Source organism: Triticum dicoccoides, chromosome 4A, assembly GCF_002162155.2.
Source record: "Triticum dicoccoides isolate Atlit2015 ecotype Zavitan chromosome 4A, WEW_v2.0, whole genome shotgun sequence".
NCBI classification, from domain to species: domain Eukaryota; kingdom Viridiplantae; phylum Streptophyta; class Magnoliopsida; order Poales; family Poaceae; genus Triticum; species Triticum dicoccoides.
Window position 1 is genome coordinate 410,541,529 of NC_041386.1, and position 8,752 is coordinate 410,550,280.

An 8,752-nucleotide genomic window follows, 5' to 3' on the forward strand; every position below is an offset into this window, starting at 1 on the left:
ACGTTCGGCTCCGTGACGTCCAATGAACTCACAATACAGCAGAGTGTCGAGGGAGAGCTTCGTCAGCATGACGGCGTGATGACAGTGATGATGATGCTACCAGACAGGGCCTCGCCTAAGCACCGCTACGATATGACCGAGGTGGAATATGGTGGAGGGGGGCACCGCACACGGCTAAGAGATCAATGATCAACTTGTGTGTCTATGGGGTGCCCCCCTCCCCTGCATATAAAGGAGTGGAGGTGGGGGGAGGGCCGGCCTCCTATGAGCGCCTAAGGAAGGAGTCCTACTCCCGGTGGGAGTAGGATTCCCCCTTCCCTAGTTGGAGTAGGAGAGGGAAGGAAGGGGGAGAAGGAGAGAAGGAAAGAGGGCCCGCCCCCCTTCCCAATTCGGATTGGCATTGGGGAGGCACGCCCCCACCTTGGCCGCCTCCTCTTTTCCACTATGGCCCATTAAGGCCCATTGACTCCCCGGGGGGTTTCGGTAACCCCCTGGTACTCCGGTATATGCCCGGACTCTCTCGAAACCTTTCCGATGTCCAAACATAGTCATCCAATAAATCGATCTTTATGTCTCCACCATTTCAAGACCCCTTGTCATGTCTGTGATCACATCCGGGACTCCGAACAACCTTCGGTACATCAAAACACATAAACTCATAATACAGATCGTCATCGAACGTTAAGCGTGCGGACCCTACCGGTTCGAGAACTATGTAGACATGACCGAGACACGTCTCCGGTCAATAACCAATAGCGGAACCTGGATGTTCATATTGGCTCCCACATATTCTACAAAGATCTTTATCGGTCAAACAACATAACAATATACGTTGTTCCCTTTGTCATCGGTATGTCACTTGCCCGAGATTTGATCGTCGATATCTCAATACCTAGTTCAATCTCATTATCGGCAAGTCTCTTTACTCGTTCCGTAATGCATCATCCTATAACTAACTCATTAGTTACATTGCTTGCAAGGCTTATAGTGATGTGCATTACCGAGAGGGCCCAAAGATACCTCTCCGATACACGGAGTGACAAATCCTAATCTCGATCTATGCCAACTCAACAAACACCATCGGAGACACCTGTAGAGCATCTTTATAGTCACCCAGTTATGTTGTGACGTTTGATAGCACACTAAGTGTTCCTGCGCTATTTGGGAGTTGCATGATCTCATAGTCATAGGAACATGTATAGGTTATGGAAAAAGCAATAGCAACAAACTATATGATCATCGTGCTCAGCTAACAGATGGGTCAAGTCAATCACATCATTCTCTAATGATGTGATCCCGTTAATCAAGTGACAACTCATGTCTATGGTTAGGAAACATAACCATCATTGATTCAACGAGCTAGTCAAGTAGAGGCATACTAGTGACACTCTGTTTGTCTATGTATTCACACATGTACTAAGTTTCCAGTTAATACAACTCTAGCATGAATAATAAACATTTATTATGACATAAGAAAATATAAATAACAACTTTATTATTGCCTCTAGGGCATATTTCCTTCAGTCTCCCACTTGCACTACAGTTAATAATCTAGATTACATTGTAATGATTCTAACACCCATGGAGTCTTGGTGCTGATCATGTTTTGCTCGTGAGAGAGGCTTAGTCAACGGGTATGCAACATTAAGATCCGTATGTATCTTGCAAATCTCTATGTCTTCCTCCTTGACTTGATCGCGGATGGAATTGAAGCGTCTCTTGATGTGCTTGGTTCTCTTGTGAAATTTGGATTCCTTTGCCAAGGCAATTGCACCAGTATTGTCACAAAAGATTTTCATTGGACCCGATGCACTAGGTATGACACCTAGATCGGATATGAACTCCTACATCCAGACTCCTTCATTTGCTGCTTCCGAAGCAGCTATGTACTCTGCTTCACATGTAGATCCCGCCACGACGCTCTGCTTGGAACTACACCAACTGACAGCTCCACCATTTAATAAAAATATGTATCCGGTTTGTCACTTAGAGTCATCCGAATCAGTGTCAAAGATTGCATGGACGTAACCGTTTACGACGAGTTCTTTGTCACCTCCATAAACGAGAAACATATCCTTAGTCCTTTTCAGGTATTTTAGGATGTTCTTAACCGCTATCCAGTGATCCACTCCTAGATTACTTTGGTACCTCCCTGCTAAACTAATAGCAAGGCACACATATGGTCTGGTACACAGCATTGCATACGTGATAGAAGCTATGGCGGAAGCATAGGGAATGACTTTCATTTTCTCTCTATCTTCTGAAGTGCTCGGGCATTGAGTCTGACTCAACTTCACACCTTGTAACACAGGCAAAAACCCTTTCTTTGCCTGATCCATTTTGAACTCCTTCAAAACTTTATCAAGGTATGTGCTTTGTGAAAGTCCAATGAAGCATCTTGATCTATCTCTATAGATCTTGATGCCCAATATATAAGCAGCTTCACCGAGGTCTTTCATTGAAAAATTCTTATTCAAGTATCCTTTTATGCTATTCAGTAATTCAGTATCATTTCCGATCAACAATATGTCATCTACATATAATATCAGAAATGCTACGGAGCTCCCACTGACTTTCCTGTAAATAAATGCTTCTCCAGAAGTCTGTATAAAACCATATGCTTTGATCACACTATCAAAGTGTATATTCCAATTCCGAGAGGCTTGCACCAGTCCATAAATGGATCGCTGGAGCTTGCACACTTTGTTAGCACCTTTTGGATCGACAAAACCTTCTGGTTGCATCATATACAACTCTTCTTGAAGATATCCATTAAGGAATGCAGTTTTGACATCCATTTGCCAAATTTCATAATCATAAAATGCGGCAATTGCTAACATGATTCGGACGGACTTAAGCATCGCTACAGGTGAGAAGGTCTCGTCGTAGTAAACTCCTTGAACTTGTCAAAAACCTTTTGCAACAAGTCGAGCTTTGTAGAAAATAACATTAACGTCAGCGTTAGTCATCTTCTTGAAGATCCATTTATTCTCTATGGCCTGCCGATCATTGGGCAAGTCAACCAAAGTCCACACTTTGTTCTCACACATGGATCCCATCTCAGATTTCATGGCCTCAAGCCATTTTGCGGAATGTGGGCTCATCATCGCTTCCTCATAGTTCGTAGGTTCGTCATGGTCAAGTAACATGACCTCCAGAACAGGATTACCGTACCACTCTGGTTCGGATCTTACTCTGGTTGACCTACGAGGTTCGATAGTAACTTGATCAGAAGTTTCATGATCATCATCATTATCTTCCTCACTTACTGGTGTAGGAATCACTCGAACTGATTTCAGTGATGAACTACTTTCCAATAAGGGAGCAGGTACAATTACCTCATCAAGTTCTACTTTCCTCCCACTCACTTCTTTTGAGAGAAACTCCTTCTCTAGCAAGGATCCATTCTTAGCAATGAATATCTTGCCTTCGGATCTGTGATAGAAGGTGTACCCAACAGTCTCCTTTGGGTGTCCTATGAAGACACATTTCTACAATTTGGTTTCGAGCTTATCAGGTTGAAGCTTTTTCACATAAGCATTGTAGCCCCAAATTTTAAGAAACGACAACTTGGGTTTCTTGCCAAACCACAGTTCATAAGGTGTCGTCTCAACGGATTTAGATGGTGCCCTATTTAGCGTGAATGCAGCCGTCTCTAAAGCATAACTCGAAAACAATAGTGGTAAATCAGTAAGAGACATCATAGATCGCACCATATCTAGTAAAGTACGATTACGATGTCCGGACACACCATTACGCTATGATGTTCCGGGTTGCGTGAGTTGCGAAACTATTCCGCATTGTTTCAAATGAAGACCAAACTCGTAACTCAAATATTCTCCTCCACGGTCAGATCATAGAAACTTTATTTTCTTGTTACGATGATTTTCCACTTCACTCTGAAATTCTTTGAACTTTTAAAATGTTTCAGACTTATGTTCCATGAAGTAGATATACCCATATCTGCTCAAATCATCTGTGAAGGTGAGAACATAACGATATTTGATGCGATCCTCAATGTTCATTGGACCACATACATCAGTATGTATAATTTCCAATAACTCTGTTGCTCGCTGCATTGTTCCGGAGAACGGAGTTTTAGTCATCTTGCCTATGAGGCATGGTTCACAAGTACCAAGTGATTCCAGAAGTCCATCAGAATGGAATTTCTTCATGCGCTTTACACCAATATGACCCAAACGGCAGTGCCACAAATAAGTTGCACTATCATTATCAACTCTGCATCTTTTGGCTTCAATACAATGAACATGTGTATCACTACTATCAAGATTTAGTAAAAATAGACCACTCATCAAGGGTGCAAGACCATAGAAGATATTACTCATATAAATAGAACAACCATTATTCTCTGATTTAAATGAATAACCATATCGTATCAAACAAGATCCAGATATAATGTTCATGCTCAACGCTGACACCAAATAACAATTATTTAGGTCTAAAACTAATCCCGATGGTGGATGTAGAGGTAGCTGTGATAGCCTGGCTTAAGAGGGATGATAGACTACTCATATCAATAAGGAATTCCTTCTTTTCCGGAAGCCCATTCGGATAGAACTCCAAAGTTAAGCGTGCTTAGCTTGGAGTAATTTCAGGATGGGTGACCGACCGGGAACTTGCTCCCGGGTGCGCACGAGTGACGACAAAGTGCACAGGAAAGACTAGTATTGATCTGTGGGGCCAGTCTAGATCCCGCCAGGAGTAACGACCACCGGCGGGTGTGTCCGAGGCGTTACAAGTTGGTATCAGAGCCAACCCTCGCGGTTACACGGATGTTTGCGGACAGGTACGCGGTCATGTTGTTCATGACGTTTGTGACCCATCGTGGCACCCGGCATGGCACATGTACCGGACTAGATGCACAGACGTATGTGCCAAGAGGGAACGTTCCTGTGGCCCGACGAGGACGTCGGTTCCTCTGAGTGGGGGTGTATGTGATAGGCTGGCTTAAGAGGGATGATGGACTACTCATATCAATAAGGAATTCCTTCTTTTTCGGAAGCCCATTCGGACAGAACTCCAAAGTTAAGCGTGCTCAGCTTGGAGTAATTTCAGGATGGGTGACCGGCTGGGAAGTTGCTCCCGGGTGCGCACGAGTGAGGACAAAGTGCGCAGAAAAGACTAGTATTGATCTATCGGGCCAGTCTAGATCCCGCCAGGAGTAACGACCACCGGCGGGTGTGTCCGGGGCGTTACAGTAGCGTGCCAACGGCGATCACATCGACTTTGGAACCATTTCGCACACGCATCGTCACCTCGTCCTTTGCCAATCTTCGCTTAATCCATAGCCCCTGTTTCGAGTTGCCAATGTTAGCAACTGAACCGGTATCAAATACCCAGGCACTACTGCGAGCATGTAACGCCCTCGATGCGGCTATATCTCCCACGTGTCGAGGCACGACTTAGAGGCATAACCGCATTGAAAGCAATGTCGCAAGTTAGGCAATCTTCACAACATCCCATGTAATATAGATAATAAAAGGGGAGATACATAGTTGGCTTACACTCGCCACGTAAAACAAAGTACATAAATAGTATTACAACATTCAAACACTCATGCCCAACTACGGCGCCAAAATAAAAGATAAACCCAACATGCGACACGGTCCCGATCGCCCCAACTGGGCACCACTACTGATCATCAGGGAAAGACACATAGTAATGGCGTGAGTCCTCGTCGAACTCCCACTTGAGCTCAAGCGCGTCATCTGGAATGGAATCATCAGGCCCTGCATCTGGTTTGGAAGTAATCTGTGAGCCATAGGGACTCAGCAATCTCGCACCCTCGCGATCAAGACTATTTCAGCTTATAGGTAAGGTAGGGTAAATATGTGGAGCTGTAGCAAGCGACTAGCATATATGGTGGCTAACCTGTTCGCAAAAGAGAGCGAGAAGAGAGGGCAAAGCGCAAACGAATAACTAGAGAACAACCTACGACAAGCATTACTCCAACACCGTGTTCACTTCCCGGACTCCGCCGAGAAGAGACCATCACGGTAACTCACACAGTTGATTCATTTTAATTAAGTTAAGGTTCAAGTTATCTACAACCGGACATTAACAAAATCCCATCTTCCCATAACTGCGGGCACGGCTTTCGAAAGTTCAAAACCCTGCAGGGGAGTCCCAACTTAGCCCATGACAAGCTCTCATGGTCAACGAAGGAATAGACCTTCTCCCAAGACATTCCGATCAGACTCGGTATCCCGGTTCTACAAGACACTTCGACAAGTTAAAACAAATCCAGCAACACCACCCGAATGTGCCGACAAATCCCGATAGGAGCTGCACATATCTCGTTCTCAGGGCACAATCGGATAAGCAATCCGTACAACTAAAACCAGCCCTCGAGTTTCCCCGAGGTGGCGCTGCAAGGGGCTCTAGGTTGGACCAACACTCAGTGGAGCACTAGCCCGGGGGGGTTTAAATAAGATGACCCTCGGGCTCCGGAAACCCAAGGGAAAAAGAGGCTAGGTGGCAAATGGTAAAACCAAGGTTGGGCATTGCTAGAAAAGCTTTAATCAAGGCGAACTATCAAGGGGTTCCCATTATCACCCAACCGCATAAGGAACGCAAAATCCGGGAACATAACACCGATATGACGGAAACTAGGGTGGCAAGAGTGGAACAAAACACTAGGCGAGAGGCTGAGCCTTCCACCCTTTACCAAGTATATAGATGCATTAAGATAACAAGATAATATAATGATATCCCAACAAGTAAATAATGTTCCAACAAGGAACAGTCTCCAATCTTCACCTACAACTAGCAACGCTATAAGAGGGGCTGAGCAGAGCGGTAACATAGCCAATCAACGGTTTGCTAGGACATGGTGGGTTAGAGGTTTGACATGGCAATTTGCAAGGCATGATAAGCAAGTGGTAGGCATCATAGCATAGGCATAGCAAAAGAGCGAGCATCTAGCAAAGCAAAGATAGTAGTGATTTCGAGGGTATGATCATCATGCCTGCAAAGTTGTCAGAGTTGACTGGATCCTCGAAAGCAAACTCAACGGGCTCCTCATTAGTGAACTCGTCTCCCGGATCTACCCAAACAAGACAAACAAGCAGCAAGGACACAATCAACCACGTGCAAAGCTCAAACAACATGATGCAAACATGGTATGCTATGCGGGATGCAATATGCGATGCATATGCAAGATTTGACAAGGAATGAATGAACCTGGCCTCAACATGGAAATCCAAGTATGCCACTAGAAAGGTGAGATGAAATCGCTTGAAAACGATATAAAGAACGCCAGAATCAGAGTCACTGTTTGGAAATGGCAAGCAATTCAAATATGGCACCAGTCTGCGATATACAGCAAGTAGCCATCTAAATGCAATAAGATGAACATGCTACAACACCCAAACATGGCATCAAAATACATGTCAGGGATCCATACATGATGCTTAACAAAAGATGAACACTGAGCTACGGCCAATTCATCCATTAACAGGTTCAAACAAGCATGGCAAAAATGCATTTGGTAAACAGATTTCAGACTTGGTGAAATTAACACTTGTCTGGAATTTCAGATCAGGTAGCACACTTTGGAGCATGAAAACTATATGCTACAAGACCTGAACATGGCAAAGTAAAGCATGGCATGGAGATACTCAAAGAGCTTAACAAAAGTCCCTTAGTGACCTTGAGCCAAAAAGGATCAGAAAATACAATTGCAAGCATGTGAACATGGCAAAAACATAATCAGATCACAGACTTAGTGAAAAACTGGAGCATGCAAATCAGATATCAAGTAGGCATGTTTACGAGCTCGATGCACTCACTACAGACCATGTCATGACAATCTAAGCATACACCCGTCAAGAATACACATTATACAAGCTAGACATGGCAAGAACAATAACATAGCATGCACAGATCAACTACAACATCCTCGGCAAAATCGCTAACAAGTAGACAATCTGCCCAGATTCACGAAATGACAAAAGTAGAGCTCGATTGACTCAAGCTAGGATGCTCCATAATTGCAAACAAAGACATGGATGGATAGAGCACTACAAGATTAACAAAACATACTTACTGATCATCCTCAAAAGAGGCACGGATCACTAGGAAACAACATGAACATATGGCATATTGAAATAGACAGATCAAGGACTTTGTGGAAAAGCTAAGTTTCTGAAATCAGCATTAACGATTGCACCACTTTGCAAGCTTGTGCTAGTCACCACACACATCACCAAAATACATGGGTTGCACCTCTGGATAGATGGCAAAACATATAACAAAACACATGTAGAGCTCAGGGGCATATCATTCACACAATAATCATGGCAAAAATGACAAATATCTAATTGGAGCAGCAGATCTGACAATTATCTCAACTAGCACTCTTCCAACAGCATTTCGGGCATCAAGATGAACTCAAATGAAAATGATGCAATGAGATGAAATGATGTGCTCTCTGAGACGAACATTTTGATATGCTATATGCCCAAAACGGAGCCACGGGTGCAAAGTTATGATGCGATGAACAAGGGCAAAATATTAGGGTTTCGGGGATAAAAAGTCAACCGATCCGAGATCCGGATCCAGATCTGGCCGCACGGATAACGAGGTTCGCCGGGGACTTGAAGCTCGCCGGAGATGAAGTCGGCCGCCGGAGGAGAAGGTCAGCGCGGGGGCGGAGACGGAGATGGTCGGAGCTTCCCGGGCGTGCGGCGGCGAGGAGCGCGGGCGGGGCGACGCGCCGGAGCGGGGCGGC